Here is a 16,785-nt window from a genome sequence, read left to right on the forward strand (position 1 = left end):
CCGTATTGGTCAAGCTGGTCTTGAACACCTGTTCACGCAGTGGTTCATGCCTGTAAGTCTCCGGGAATATCGCCACCCCATAAACATCTACACTTTTGAAAATGGTCCTTGAGTTACGTGTTACAGCTCTGCAATCTTTTTTCTAGCAGGATTCTGACTGATATACCAAGAAAAAGAAGAAAGGAGGGTCTTACTGATACACCAAGAAACAAAAATAGAAGGGCATGCTGATATGGGAAAAGGAAATCACGTCTCATAAGTACCAGATTCTGTTAGAGTTTTACACATGTTGTTACGTGTAATCCTTGTAACAACCTTGTAACGAAGACTTAATCATCTCTGCTCTCCTGAGAGGGAAACGGAACTTCAAAGAGGGTAAACAATTTCTCCAGATCCTTCAAATAGTGACTAATGAAGTTGGGATTTAAATTCAGGTCTTCCTGAAAACAAAACCCATGTTATTTCCCCTATAGGAGCTGAAGGAGCTATAGAATTTAAATTTGTTTTGTTTTATTTTGTTATTTTTGAGACGGAGATTCCCTCTCGTTGCCCATACTGGAGTGCTGTGGCACAATCTTGGCTCACCACAACCTCCACCTCCCGAGTTCAAGTGATTCTCTTCCCTCAGGCTCCTGAGTAGCTGAGATTACAGGCGTCTGCCACCACATCCGGCTAATTTTTTTTGTATTTTCAGTAGAGACAGGGTTTCACTATGTTGGCCAGGCTTGTCTCGAACTCCTGACCTCAGGTGATCCACCCACCTCTGCCTCCCAAAGTGCAGGGATTACAGGTGAGAGCCATCACACCTGGCTCAGTTTTTGTCTTTTTGAAACTGATTTATTTCTCTTAGTACATGCCGTCAAGGTTCATTAATATTGTAGCATTTGACAGTAATTTCTTATTTTTTAACGCTGAATGATGTTACAATTATAATAATTGCGTATACTTATGATAACTGAATAATATTCACAATTGCATTGCATGTATAAGCACATTTTTAAATCCATGAATGACATTTGGGTTGCTTCCATCTCTTGGCTATTGAGAATAATGCTGCAACAAGCATGAGTGTGAAAATATCTCTTTGGGATCCTGCTTTCAATACTTTTGGGTGTAAACCCAGAAGAGGGACTGCTGGATTATACAGTAATTCTATTTTTAATTTTTTTAGGAACCTCTCTACTGTTTTCCACAGCAGCTGCACCATTTTACATTCCCACTAACAATGCACAAGGGTTCCAATTTCCCCACATCCTTGCTAGCATTTGTTCTTCTGGGATTTTTTTTTGATAACTAGACAACCTAGCAGCTGTGAAGTGACATCTCATTGTAGTTTTGATTTGCATTTCTCGAATGATTAGTGCTGTTGAACATCTGGTCATAGGCCTGTTGGCCTATTTATATCTCTTCATTAGAGGAATGTGTATTCAAATCCATTGTCCATTTTTTAATTGGGTTTTGTAGTTGAATCGTAAGAGTTCCTTGGGTATTCTGGATATTAACCCTTCTTCAGATTTGTGATTAACAGTATTTTTTTCCCATTCCATAGGTTGCCTTTTCACTGTGGTCATTATTTCCTTTGACGTAAAGATGTTTTTAAGTTTGAGGTAGTCCTATTCATCTATTTTTGATGTTGCCTGTACTTCAGTGTCACATTCAATAAATCCGTGTAAAAACTCATCTTATGCAGTTTTCCCTTATGTTTTCCTCTAAGAGCTTTAGTTTTACATCTTAGCATTTAGCCTTTAATCCATTTTGGTTAATTTTTGTATATGGGGTTACAGGCGTGTACCACCATTCCCAGCCATCAACTGTATTCTTTTGTATGTGAATATACAGTTTTCCCAACACCATTTGTTGAAGAGACTGTCCTTCTCCTATTATGAGGTGCTGGTGCCCTTACTAAAGATCATTTGACTGGCCGGGCACGGCGGCTCACACCTGTAATCCCAGTACTTTGGGAGTCTGAGGAGGGCAGATCAGGAGGTGAAGAGATCGAGACCATCCTGACCAACAAGGTGAAACCCCGTCTCTACTAAAATTACAAAAATTAGCCAGGCGTGGTGGCACATGCCTGTGGTCGCAGCTACTCGGGAGGCTGAGGAGGAAGAACAGCTTGAACCCAGGAGGCAGAGGTTGCAGTGAGCCGAAATTGTGCCACTGAACTCCAGCCTGGAGACAGAGCAAGATTCCATCTCAAAAAAAAAAAAAAAAAAAAAAAGAAAGAAAGAAAAAGAAAAAGATCATCTGACCATATGTACGAGGGTTTATTTCTGGGATGTCTATTCTGTTACATTGTTCTATATGTCTATCTTTATGTCAGTAGCAGATTGTGGGTTTTTTTTGTTTGTTTGTTTGTTTGTTGAGAGGGAGTCTCACTCTGCAGCCCATGCTGGAGTACATCGATGCAATCTTGGCTCACTGCAAACTCCACCTTCCGGGTTCAAGTTATTCTTGTGCCTTATTCTCTCCAGGAGCTGGGATTACAGGTGTGCACCACCATGCCTGGCGAATTTTTGTATTTTATTTATTTATTTATTTACTTATTTATTTTTGAGATGGAGTCTTGTTCTGTGGCCAGGCTGGAGTGCAGGGGAGCAATCTCCTCTCACTGTAACCTCCGCCTCCTGGGTTCAAGCGATTCTTCCGCCTCAGCCTTCCGAGTGGCTGGAACCACAGGCGCGTGCCACCCGGCTAATTTTTGTATTTTCAGTAGAGACAAAGTTTCACATTGTTGGCCAGGATGGTCTCCATCTCTTGACCTCGTGATCCGCCCGCCTCGACCTCCCGAAGTGCTGGGATTGCAGGCGTGAGCCACGGCGCCAGGCCGAATTTTTGTATTTTTAGTACAGACTAGGTTTCACAATGTTGGCCAGTCTGGTCTTGAACTCCTGACTTCAAGTGAACTGTCCTCCTCGGCCTCCCAAAGTCCTAGGATTACAGGCATGAGCTACCGCACCCAGCTGGCACTGTTCTGATTACTTGTAGCTGTGTGATATGTTTTGAAATCAGGAAATGTGAGCCCTCCAACTTTGTTCTTGTTTAAAGACTGTTTTGACTATTCAGGGTCCCTTGAGATTCCACATGTATTTTAGGATTTTTTTTTTCCTATTTCTGCAAAAAAAAAAATACCACTGAGATTTTGATAGAATTACATTGACTCTGATTGCTTTAGGCAGTGTGTGCATTTTAACAACACTAGTCTCTTCTAATTCATGAGCACAGGATGTCTTTTCATATATTTTTGTCTGCTATAATTTCTCTCAGCAATGTTTTGTAGTTTTCAGTATACAAATTTTTCCACCTCTTTGGTTAATTTGTATTTTATTATTTTTGATGCTATTGTAAATGGGATGATTTTCACGATTTCCTTCTGTGATTTTTGTGTGGGATTTTTGTGTGGGATTATTTTCACGATTTCCTTCTGTGTTAGTTTCCAGCAACTTTGCTGAATTCATGTATTAGTTCCAACACTTATTTTGTGGAATCTTTAGGGTTTTCTATATATAAAATCTTGTCATATATAAATACAGATAAAATTTATATTTATCTTTCCAATCTGATTGCCTGTTTTTCCATTTCTTGCCTAATTGCTCTGGCAAAAGTTTTCAGTACTATGTTGAATAGAAGTGGTTAGAGTAAGCATCCTTGTGTTGTTCCTGATCTCAGAAGAAAAGATTTCAGTTTCTTGCTATTGAATATTGTGTTAGCTGGGGGCTTTTCATATATGGCCATGGTTATTTTGAAGTAGTTTCCTTCTATTCTTAGTTTGTTGAAGGTTTTTATTATGAAAGGTTGTCACATTTTGCCAAGTATTTTTTTTAATCAACAAAGTTGATGATGTAGATATCTCCTTCATTATATTAATATGGTATTTATTATGTTAATTTATTTTTGCATGTTAACTCATACTTCCAGCCAGGAATCAGTCCTGCGCAGTCGTGATGTATAACTTCTTTAATGTGCGGTAGAATTCAGTTTGCTAGTACAATATTTTGTTGAAGATTTTTGTTTCATTCAATAGCTGAATAATATTTCATTATATGAATATGCCACATCTTGTTTATCCACTCAACAGTTGATGAACAATGAGGTTGTTTCTGTTTTTTGCCTATTATGAATAATGCTGTTATTAGCATTCATGTACAGGTATTTGTTTGAGTAGCTGTTTTCAGTTCATTGGGTCATATAATCCTATGTTTATCTTTTTTTTTTTTTTTTTTTTGAGGAGCTACCAAACTTTTTTCCAAAGAGACTGCACCTTTTACTTTTCCTCCAGCAATTGTATGAATGGTCCAATCACTCCATATTCTTACTAACACCTGTTATTCTCTGTCTTTTTGATTTAGCCATCCTTTTTGATTTAGCCACTTCAAGCTAGTGAGTGTAAAGTAGTATCTTGTGATTTTAGTTTGCATTTCCCTAATGATTAATCATATTGCAGCAACTGGGGAGTCAGGCAATTCATTTATTGCTGCAGGAGCCCCGAGTGGTGCCTTCCGTGACTGCTGTGGTGTCTTAAAGTTACCTTCCTACAACACACTATTGGGAAGTCATCCAGCTGTGGCCTGCATGTCTGCTGGGACTGATTCATCACTGTCCTCGGAGGCGAGCTATTCCGCCTCTGGTTTGGGCCGAGTATTGGGAGGTGTTTCCTCACTTGGAATCTGTATCCCTGTGGATTCTGCACGTTGGTTCTAGTTTGGGTGTGTATATATCTCAGTACCTAACATGAAGAGCAAAAGAAACTACATCTTCTTACCTTCTATCTTTGACTTAATTTTGGTTTCAGGGCCCCATCCCACTGGGAGGGTAGAGAATCTCATCTCAGCCCTCTTGGGGACATTTCTCCCATTCTCCTCCAGAACATGTCAAAGTTATAGGGATTATACGGGTTTTGGGGTAGTTGCTTGTATGGTGCCCTCCTCCTCCTCCTCCTGCTTTTCTTTTTGAGACTCGTCTTCTTTTTTTTACCAGCCTGTAGCCCAGGCTGTAGTGCAGTGGCACCATCATGGCTTACTGCAGCCTTGATCTCCCAGGCTCAAGCTATCTGCCCATTATAGCCTCCCAAGTAGCTGGGACTATAGGCATGAGCCATTGTGCCTGCCTAATTTTTTGTTTTTTTGTAGAAATGACGTTTTGCCAGGTGCGGTGGCTCACACTTATAATCCCAGCACTCTGGGAGGCTGAGGCGGGTAGATCACAGGGTCAAGAGATCGAGACCATCCTGGACAACATGGTGAAACGCCATCTCTCCTAAAAATACGAAAATTAGCTGGCAGTCGTGGCATCCGCCTGTAGTCCTAGCTACTTGGGAGGGTGAGCAGGAGAATTGCTTGAACCTGGGAGGCAGAGGTTGCAGTGAGTGGAGATTGTGTCTCTGCACTGCAGCCTGGTGCCTGGCGACGGAACAAGACTGTGTCTCAAAAAAAAAAAAAAAAAAAAAAACAAACAAGATGTTTTGCCATGTTTTCCAGGCCGGTATTGAACTCCTGGGCTCAAGCAATCCACCTACCTTGGCTTCCCAAAGGCTGAGATTACATGTGTGAACCAGCACATCCAGCTGCTATGTGGTCTTCTGTCTCATGTTTCTGGAGAGATACTCGTTGTCTGTCCGTGTGGTCCCTTTTGTATCCAGTGGCTCTTTGCCGTTTTCTTGAAATCTGGGACATAAGATTCTTTTGGGAAAGTTGTTATACCGGACTGAACATAGAAAGTCAACACCAAGACAAAAATATGCCAAATTGCAGGGTTTTTATTGCTGGCGGCCACAGAGGACTCGCGTCTCTCCAACCCGTGGCGTCAAAAGGAGGGTGCCAATACTTTTTATACCTGAAAAGCCACCTTGGGAGTTGGGGTGTGGAGCGGGGATGGGGTGAAGGGCTTCAGACATTCCGAGGGCTTGTGGATTCTGTAAATCACCTCCTGGGTGGAGACGAGGGCTCCACACATTCTGAGGACCAGGGGACTGTTGTCATTCCGATTGCCACTTAAGTGCTTTACAGAAGTCAAGATAAACACCAGTTTACAGACCTTAGTTATTTATTACAAGTTGCAGGAGTCAAGATGGAATTAGCTTGAGCTGCTTGTCCTGGTCATTACCGGTAAGCAAAGGCTAGCAATTCTGGCAGTTACTGATAAGAGAAGGTGAGCAGCTTTTGTGGGCATTTTGCAGAGCAAACTAGCAGTTTTATTTACAGAAGCCAAGGTCAGCAGTTATTGGAGGAGAATGGGCCAGCCGTTACAACTTATTTCAAAAACAGCTTTTCTTTTATAAAATGGCGTTGCTTAGGTTCTAACTTTAGGCTAGCTATGTTACATTCCAACGTCTTTGCCCCTCCCTTCCTCTGCCGAATTCCAACAATATAGGACAGAGATGGTTTTACAGAGAGCCAAGCTTGCTGGGGTTCCCAGGCCCCTTGTCCTGGTATATTTGGTGTGAATTTGTGATCTGGTCTTGACTCATTCAGGCTGGTAGTCTTCGCTTCGAATTGGCCTCACCATGGTCTTGTGATGGTGCTGCCTAGAATTCTGGTTGTTATTCCTGTTCAGCAAGGCCCACTTCACCCCAGCAGTAAGGCCTGCTTTGCCAAGTGCTCTAGCCAGAGTCAGCTACATTGGGTGCTCCCTGCCTCTCAGGGGGCCTGGAACCTCAGCCCGTCACGCATGGGCTCTGGGGCCAGGCACTGCTCTCTGCCACTGAAGTGCTTTCACCTACAGCTTACTGCAGCACACCCTCCTTCCACCTGGCAGAAAACCCTGTCAGATGGACAGAGTCCCTCTGTTGTTGGCTTTCCTTTCATCTAACATGTTATTTTGATTAGGAATGCTTTTGGCTGCAAGTAACAGAAACTCTAATTAACAGTGACATAAACCATAAGGGTTTTCACAAGGTCCAGGAGAAGGTGGTATTAGGGATGGCTCGGCAACTCTGCGAGGTCATTAAGAGCCCAGGTGCTCTCTTCTGTTATCCTTGGCCTGTCTTTCTTTCCCTCCCTCTCTCCCTCCCTCTTTCCCTTCCTTCCTCCCTCTCTCCCTCCCTCTTTCCCTTCCTTCTTTCCTCCCTCCTTCCCTCCCTTCCTCCCTCCCTCCTTTCCTTCTTTCTTTCTTTTGACAGAGTCTTGCTCCGTCACCCAGGTTGGAGCGCACTAGTGTGATCTCAGTTCACTACAGCCTCTGATTCCCAGGTTCCAGTGATTCTTCTGCCTCAGCCACCTGGATAGCTGAGATTACAGGTGCACGCCACTACACCTGGCTAATTTTTGTATTTTTAGTAGAGACAGGGTTTCACCATATTGGTCAGGCTGGTCTTGAACTCCTGACCTCAGGTGATCCACCCACCTCAGCTCCCAAGGTGCTGGGATTCCAGGCATGAGCCACTGTGCGTGGCCCTCGGCCTATTTTTCTTATCTTTTTTGGCTAATCATCATAAAATGGCTGCCTCAGCTCCACCTATCACATTTGAGTTTAAGGAACATATAAGTGAGACCAGTGAGCACAGGCAGCATTTCTCTTGTGGTGGTCCCTTTCATCTGAAAACAAAACGTCTTCCCCAGAAGCTCTAGAGGAAACTTACGTCTAATCGGCCAAACTAAGTCACATTCTATTTTCAAGGAAGGCTGGGAAAGAGAGTATTTGGTTTTCCAGCCTCTTCAGGAGTTGGTTACTAAGGAGAAGAAAATAGGGGGTAACTTGTGAATAATCACCTCATGTCTTCCACCCACTTCCCGCTTTGGGACTTTGGTGTAGAAAGGGGAGGTTGGAAACCATTGCCTGACCACTGCTTCCCCGAGGAGCATGGACAATGGAGAAGGATGTAAGGTCTGAATCCCTCACAGAGATACTGTAAGGATCAAAGGAGATTATTTATGTAAGCACTTAGCGCTATGCTGGCACGGAGTAAGCACCTAATAGAAGTTTGCTATTGCTATTCTTTTCATTGATACTATCATTATTATCATTAATGCTGCTCTTTTCTCCTTTCTTGACTCCTCCAGGCCAGAAGAGCCAGGCTTTCCACTTCTCTGACAGAAAATTCCCCTACTTCATATCCTTTTTCTATTGCAACAGCAAAACTCCATCATCAAGTCAGCCTTGCTTTTGAGTCCTGCATAAAGCTTAAGTAGGGTGAACATACAATTTATTATACAAACTGGTGCTTTGGCGGACAAACAAGCACAAGTTTTGGTGACATCATGGGAGTTCAAGACAGAAGAAAAAATGTTAAAAAGAACACTGTTTGAGTAATAGCTTTGTTGAGATGAAATTCACATACCATACAATCCACCTTGCAATCCAGTGATTTTTTTTTTTTTTTTTTTTTTTTTTTTTTGAGACGGAGTTTTCGCTCTTGTTACCCAGGCTGGAGTGCATTGGTGCGATCTCGGCTCACCGCAACCTCTGCCTTCTGGGTTCAGGCAATTCTCCTGCCTCAGCCTCCTGAGTAGCTGGGATTACAGGCACGCGCCACTATGCCCAGCTAATGTTTTGTATTTTTAGTAGAGACGGGGTTTCACCATGTTGACCAGGATGGTCTCGATCTCTTGACCTCGTGATCCACCCGCCTCGGCCTCCCAAAGTGCTGGGATTACAGGCTTGAACCACCGCGCCCGGCCTTCAGTGATTTTTAACATATTCACAGTTGTTCAACTATTGCCACAATCAGTTTAGAACATTCAATCCCTCCCAAAAGGACACTGAATCCTTTAAATATAACCCTGCTATTCTCCATCCTCCCCAGCCCTAGGCACTCACTAATCTACTTTCTATCATTATATTTTGGCCTATTCTGGACATTTCATGTAAATGGAATCATATAATGTGTGGTCTTTTGTGCTGCTTTCTTTCACTTAGCATCACGTTTACAAAGTTCACTCAGGTGATAGCATGTATCAGTACTTCTTTCATTTTTTTATTTTTATTTTTGAGATGGAGTCTTGCTCTGTTGCCAGGCTGCAGTGCAGTGGTGCAATCTCACCTCACTGCAAACTCTGCCTCCTGGGTTCAAGTGATTCTTCTGCCTTAGACTCCCGAGTAGATGGGACCAGACATGTGTGCCACCATGCCTGGCTAATTTTTGTATTTTTAGTAGAGACGGGGTTTCACATTGTTGGCCAGGATGGTCTCGATCTCTTGACCTTGTGATCTGCCCGCCTTGGCCTCCCAAAGTGCTAGGATTACGGGCGTGAGCGACCGCGCCTGGCCACATCTTTCCTTTTTATTGTTGAATAATGTTCTATTGTATAAATAGACCACATTTTCATGTTTGTTCATGAACATCTGTATTGATTTCAGCTTTTGGCTGTTGTGAATAATGCTGTGATGAACAATTGTGTGCAAGTATGTGCTTTTGTATCTGTTCTTAATTCTCTTCGGTGTATGCCTAGGAATAGAATTACCGGGTTAAACGCAACTGCATGTTTAACCTTTCAAAGAACTGCCATACGGTTCTGATACCTACACCTTCCCATCAACACAGGCTATTATCTTTTTGACTGTAGCCTTCCCAGTGAGAGTGAAGTGGTAGCTCATTGTGATTTTGATTTGCCTTTCCCTAATTTCCTGAATGCCTGATGATATTGAACATCTTCTCTTTTCTTTTTTGAGACATAGTTTCACTCTTATTGCCCAGGCCAGAGTGCAGTGGCATGATCTCAGCTCACTGCAACCTCTGCCTCCCAGGTTCAAGCAACTCTCCTTCCTCAGACTCCTGAGTAGCTGGGATTACAGGTGCCCACCACCATGTCCAGCTTATTTTTGTCCTTGGAGGCCTTCAGTGACTCCATGGCATGCCACTCATACGGGGCAAAGCCACACACCTCCCGGATCATGTCCCACACGAACTTGGCGTGTTTGGTCAGATGCCCACAGAGGCGGCTGTGCCTGGGCTTGCTCACGTTCTTGGTCACCTGTGGCCCTTGTTGAGGCCCACGGCCATAGGGTAGCAAAGAGCCATGGCTGCTGCTCTCCAATGGCGGCCATAGTAGAAGCTAAGTTTAGTATTTTTTTTTTTTTTTGAGACGGAGTTTCGCTCTTGTTACCGAGGATGGAGTGCAATGGCGCGATCTCGGCTCACCGCAACCTCCGCCTCCTGGGCTCAGGCAATTCTCCTGCCTCAGCCTCCTAAGTAGCTGGGATTACAGGCACGCGCCACCACGCCCAGCTAGTTTTTTGTATTTTTAGTAGAGACAGGGTTTCACCTTGTTGACCAGGATGGTCTCGATCTCTCGACCTCGTGATCCACCCGCCTCGGCCTCCCAAAGTGCTGGGATTACAGGCTTGAGCCACTGCGCCTGGCCTTAGTATTTTTAATAGAGATGGAATGTCACCATGTTGGCTGGGCTGGTCAAGAACTTGTGACCTCAAGTGATCTGCCTGCCTCAGACTCCCAAAATGCTGGGAATATAGGCATGAGCCACTGTTGCTGGTCATTGAACATCTTTTCATGTGCTTATTGGCCAATAGGAGACCCTTTAAAAACTTTTAAATTTGATCTAGTTTCACATGTACAAAAGTTATAGACTAATTAAAACAAACAACTATATACCCTTCACCCAGATTTATCAGCTGTTAACATTTTGCTCCATTTGAGCTATCATTTCCTCTCTCTCTTCTCTCTCTCTCTTTTTTTTTTTTAAATAAACAGTCTTGCTCTGTTACTCAGGCTGGAGTGCAGTGGCGCAACCTCTGCTCACTGTGGCCTTGACCTCCTGGGCTCAAGTGATCCTCCCCACTCAGCCCCAGAAGTAGCTGGGACTATAGATACGTGCCACCACGCCTGGCTAATTTTTGTATTTTTGGTAGGAATGGGCTTTTGCCATGTTTCCCACGCTGGTCTTGAACTCCTGAGCTCAGGCAATCTGCCTGCCTGGTCTCCCAAAGTGCTGAAATTACAGGCTTGAGCCACTATACCCAGCATGTGTCTCTCTCTCTCCCCGGCCCCTGATACACATACACACTTATATGTGTGTGTGTGTGTGTGTGTGTGTGTATGTGCACTTTAACAATTTAAGAGTAATTTGCATTCATCATGTCCCTTCATCTATGAACACTTCAATATGGAGTTCCTGAGAACAAGAATTTTCTTTTTATATGATCTCAGAACATTTACCAAAAATCAGAAAACTCAACGTTGATAAAATAATATTATGTAATCCATAGTCCATATGCAAACTTCACCAGTTGTCCCAGTATTCTATGTTCAACTGCAGGATCACAGATTACATTTAGTCATCAGATTTCTTTAATCACCTTTCATGTGAAATAGCTCCTCAACCTTTCTCCATCTTCCGCAGTCTTGATATTTTTGAAGAGTTTAGGCCAGTTATTTTGTAAAATAGGTTTGTCTGCAGTTTTCTTGTGGTTAGATTAAATTCTGCATTTAAAAATATTTTATTTACTTATTTTTGAGACAGGGTTTCACTCTATTGCCCAGGCCAGAGTGCAGTGGTGCAATCATGGCTCCATTGCGGCCTCAACCTCCTGGGCTCAAGTAATGCTCCTGCCTCAGCCTCCCGAGTAGCTGGAACTAAAGGTCTATGCTACCACACCCACTAATTTTTGTACTTTTTATAGAGATAGGGTTTCATTATATTTAGGCTGATCTGGAACTCCTGAGCTCAAGCAATCCGCTTGCCTAGGCCTCCCAAAGTGCGAGGATTACAGGCCTGGGACAAGGCGCCCAGTCTAGGTCATTCCTTTCAGAATCACTGCAGGAAGCGCCTTCCCTGAGCCCAGGGGCACCAAGGGGAGAGGAGGGTGGGAGGACAGGGCAGAACTTCCTGGCTAATCCTGTGGACACCAGCCCATTATTGTGCACTTAGTCTGCGGGAAATAAACACAGGATTTCATGTTTATCTACCTGAAATATTATCCTTATTTATCTACCTTCATTGCTCCTCCTTTGAATATAGAACAAATTAAATATTTATCTGCCTTAATTCTTCCTCCTTTTGACTGTAGGACAAACTAAATATTGATCTGCCTCAGTCCTTCCTCCTTTTGACTTTAAGACAAATCAGATAAAGAAATGTCTTTATTGACTTTTTACTTTCTTTTTCTGGTAGTGTGGCAGGTGGGAAGGTAAAGATGCCTGGAGAAGGCAATAGAGGGTTAGATCCTATGACGCTGTGTGCTCAGCCAAGGGAGGAACCGGACTTTGTGAGCATCGAACAAAAGGGTGCCTGTGCTGAGGGAACTGTGTGGGGTTAACCCGGGAGAAAGGAGGCTGTGTCTGCACCCCAGGCATGTTTATGGGACAGCAAATACAACAAGCAGAAGCTGTTGTCTGGCAGAGAAAGTTTCCTTTTTTGGGGGAGGGGTGGGAGTCTCACTGTATCACCCAGGCTGGAGAGCAATGGTGCAATTGTGGCTCAATGCAACCTCCACCTCCCGGGTTCAAGCAGTTCTCCTGCCTCAGCCTCCCAAATGGCTGGGATGACAGGTGCCCGCCACCACACCCAGCTAATTTTTTGTATTTAGTAGAGAAGGGGTTTCACTATGTTGGTTGGGCTGGTCTCCACCTCCTGACCTCAGGTGATCCATCTGCCTCGGCCTCACAAAGTGCGAGATTAGAGTTGTGAGCCACCGTGTCTGTCCCAGAAAGTTTTCTTTCTTTTCTCTTTTTTTAAATAGAGAAAAGTTATACATATATTTAAAATTATGCAACTGGACTCAGTTTAGATGATTCCAATTTTGTTGGCAACATCCAAAGCATGGTCATCAGGAGCTAGTCGAACATATGCCTTCTTCTCTCCATCAGGCTGAATCCGTGTGTTGACCTTGGCCACATCCATGCCACAGAGCTTCTTCACAGCCTGTTTGATCTGGTGCTTGTTAGGCTAACATCGACAGTGAACACAAGTGTGTTGTCTTCTAGCATCTTTATGGCTGATCAGTGGTCAGCAGAAAAGGGGAAACTAGATGATAGCATAGTGATCAAGGTTGTTTCTCCTGGGAGTGCTCTTCTGAGGATATCTGGGCTGCCTCCGGAGTCTGTGTCTTGGGCCTCGGGAAGGTGGGTTGACTTATGGATCTTCTTCTTTTTGTGTGTGTGTGGCTGTAAACATCTTTCAACACTGCGTTCTTGGTCTTTAAAGCCTTTGCTTTTGGCTGGGCGCAGTGGCTCACACCTGTAATCCCAGCACTCTGGGAGGCTAAGGCGGGCAGAGCATGAGGTCAAGAGATCGAGACCCATCTTTGCCAACATGGTGAAACCCCATCTCCACTAAAAATACAAAAATTAGCTGGGCATGGTGGTGCATGCCTGTAGTCCCAGCTACTCAGGAGGCTGAGGCAGGAGAATCACTTGAACCCCGGGGGGCGGAGGTTGCAGTGAGCTGAGATGGTGCCACTGCACTCCAGCCTGGCGTCTAGCAACAGAACAAGACTCTGTCTCAAAAATAAATAAATAAACAAAATAAGAGGGGCAGGAGCTTCCTGCTTCCTTCTTCACTTTTGGTACCATTTTGTGAAAAGGGAAAGTTTCCTTTCTAATGCCATTTTCATTTCTCCTGAATTTTGGGGTTCGTTCTTGGTGTCCACCCCAGACTTCAGGATCTTAGGGATGGTGATGTCTTCATTTCCCTGTGGTGAGATCTGGGGCATGACTTTAAACAGTGTGAGGGAAGGAGATCTCCAGGCACTTGAATAGAATGAAGAAGCAGGATGGGATTTGAGAACAAATATGATTTTGAAAAATGAACTGGATTTGAGTTCATAATTGAACTATGCACCTCAAAGGTCATTCAGCTTGCCCATCTGCACAATGGGTATAATTGACCTACAGAACTCAATCAAAAAGGCAAAGGAGAGGAAGCTATAATGCACTGAACATGTTTAACTCGTTGTAACCTAAGCTAACAAAGGCTTCACAGGCTTGAATTTGTTTTCCAAGTTCTCTTTCTGTACTTGAAATTCTGCCTTAGGTTGCTTAAAACTTGAGAAAGAAAATATCACTTCCCCCGCCTGCCTTCTTGAGTACACTTGCCTACACAAAGGTGCACATCCCTGTTTGTGTGTGTGTGTGTGTGTGTGTGTGTGTGTCCATTTGCTTTGACATTCTTGTGAAAGTCAAAGTTTCCCAGCTGTTGACATACACAAGTTTGTTTGGTGCAAGCTGCCAGACACATCCCTTAGAGAGGCCCTTTGATACTCTGGGAAAGGCATCGGACTTAGGGTCAGAACGAAAGGAAAGGCATGTGACATGTACAGGGTGCAGTGAGTTGGAGTTTTACCTGTATTGTTTTAACTTCAACAAGCCTGAAGACTAGCCACAAATGTACCCAGTTTACAAATGAGGAAACAGGTCCAAAAAGGTTGTGACCCATCAAAGGTCACAGGTGGCAGAGCCAAGATTTGAGCCCAGTTATGTCTCATGAACTTAGCCTGTGCTCTTTAAACTTCTGAATGCTGACCATTGAGGAGATCTAAACTTAGATAAATTGCATTTTCTCTCTAAGACTGTTTACTTATCAATACAATAACACCAGCCTTCCCAATCTATTGTTTTGATACAAGACTCAAATATGCCAGATACATGTGAAGGCAACCTACAAGCTCTCTAATCATGCTCACCTGAAAGATTCCCAGGATCTAATAGGCTCAAAGAAATGTCTTTTAGAAATATAAAAGAGAATACTGGATTATGCAGAAATTTATTATTAAATTTCTATCCATCCTTTCATTCAGCAAACATGCCTCACTGAAAAGGCAGATCTCAGGGCCCCAGACCTATGAAATCATACTCTCCAGGGTAGAGTCCTAGGAATGTGTATTTCAGAGGTTCTCTGGTTGATTCTTATGAATTCTAAAATCTGAGAATAATTATTTGGTTGAAGTCTCTTACTTTAAAAGTGGAAAAACTGAAGTTAGATCAATGACTGCTTGATGCTTTGCCAGGTTTCTCTTAACACAGAATATTCTTTTACAAAACAGTATATTTCAAACAGAAACCTTATAGAAACTATCCCAATAATTCCAGTACTCAGTACCATGCTTGGCTGGTGATAAGGGCTCAGTAAATATTTGCCAAATGTCAGAATCAACTGACCACAAATGTAGGGTTTCCTTCTGACAGAGCAGGAGCACCGTCATCTCGGACAAACACCGCCACTTCAAGTTCCAGTTCTCTTTCTAGCCTCATACATTTCAAGGAAATCACTTCTTTTCTAACTACAAGCAGTCAAGAAAAACAGACAGTAAAAAAAATAAATAAATAAAGCAGATAGGGCACAAAAACTGATGGGGAAGAAGTCTCCAGGGTTACTGCCAAACTTCACTTTCTAGCCTCCTACATTTAAAGGAAATCAATTCTCTTCTACTACAAGCTGTCAGAAAAAGCAGAAAAACAGCTCGGGCACAAAAAACTGGGGAAAATGTCTCTTGGATAACTGCCAGACTTCACGCTCATACAATGGGCCTCAGTAAAACAGTGGGCCTTAATAAGCACATTCCTTTCCCTTCAGGTGCACTGAAATAAAAAAACTAAAAGCCCTCAAGCCTGTAATCCGAGCACTTTGGGAGGCCGAGGCGGGTGGATCACGAGGTCGAGAGATCGAGACCATCCTGGTCAACATGGTGAAACCCCGTCTCTACTAAAAATACAAAAAAATTAGCTGGGCATGGTGGCTTGTGCCTGTAATCCCAGCTATTCAGGAGACTGAGGCAGGAGAATTGCCTGAACCCAGGAGACGGAGGTTGCGGTGAGCCGAGATCGCGCCATTGCACTCCAGCCTGGGTAACAAGCGAAACTCTGTCTCAAAAAATAAATAAATAAATAAATAAATAAGCTAAAAGCCAACTCGGGGCAGGGGATATAATTGCAACTGCAAAACAGTGTATAAAAACAAAAACACAACTCTCTCTCCCAAATAAGTACACACACACACACACACACACACGTGCACACACACACACACACAGCATTCTAAGTGTCTAATAAACTCTCCCACCCTAAATCCTTAAAAACTCTTAGTCTGTAAAAAAGTGTGCCTCTTACCTAAATTGGCCAAACGCTCCTCTCAGGTTTGTTTTCTCTAAGATAAATCTGTCTTAACTAGCAAGCCACCTTTTGTGTTTATTTCCTCTTTAATTCTTACACTTTCTGGACTCTCGATTTCTCTATTTCCTTGACCTGCCCTTATGGTAGTATCACACTGTCTTGATTGCTGTGGCTTTGTAGTGATAAAGGTTCTCCCTCACCAACATTAATCGGGCTCCTCTAGCCCCCTTTTTGAATTAAGCCTCAGTCTTGGCCTATAAGAACTGCACACTCTGGGCGGCACGTGGTGGCTTATGCCTGTAATCCCAGCACTTTGGGAGGCCAAGGCAAGTGGATCATCTGAGGTCAGGAGTTCGTGACCAGCTTGGCCAACATGGTGAAACCCGTCTCTACTAAAAAAAAAAATACAAAAAATAGCCAGTCGTGGTGGCATGTACCTGTAATCCCAGCTACTCAGGAGGCAGAGGCAGGAGAATCACTTGAAAAAAGGAGTTGGAGGTTGCAGTGAGCTGAGATCATGCCATTGGACTCCAGCCTGGGCAACAAAGTGAAACTCCATCTCAAAAAAAAACCAAAAACCAAAAAAAAAACCCTAAAACTGCAGCCTCTTAGAGAGGGTGAAAGGCAAAAATATAGTGAGAATAATAATAAATAAAAAATAAATAAATGATAAAAAATAAAATATAAATAAAAAAGAAGACTGTAGACTCTCAGCACAAATCATTTCATCCACATCCAACACTAAGAGACTCGAACAAACACTACCATCGTCTCTAACAGCTCAT

The 16,785-nt window shown here is 43.3% G+C and overlaps 1 long non-coding RNA gene across 4 annotated transcripts in view; it reads left to right on the forward strand.

Moving 5' to 3' along the window:
- Nucleotides 1-15,680, forward strand: part of LOC120367347 (uncharacterized) — a 33,388-nt gene extending 17,708 nt beyond the window's left edge. Inside the window, exons 3-4 of one of the 4 annotated variants that reach the window (XR_012512793.1) lie at nt 150-375; nt 7,998-15,680. This is a non-coding gene — a long non-coding RNA (uncharacterized LOC120367347). Of the gene's footprint in view, nt 1-146; nt 3,773-7,997 lie in introns of those variants that run through there. The other 3 variants (XR_012512791.1, XR_012512792.1, XR_012512790.1) reach the window with 3 other exon arrangements.
- The last annotated feature ends 1,105 nt before the right edge of the window (nt 15,681-16,785 follow it).

Source organism: Saimiri boliviensis, chromosome 12, assembly GCF_048565385.1.
Source record: "Saimiri boliviensis isolate mSaiBol1 chromosome 12, mSaiBol1.pri, whole genome shotgun sequence".
Classification (NCBI taxonomy): domain Eukaryota; kingdom Metazoa; phylum Chordata; class Mammalia; order Primates; family Cebidae; genus Saimiri; species Saimiri boliviensis.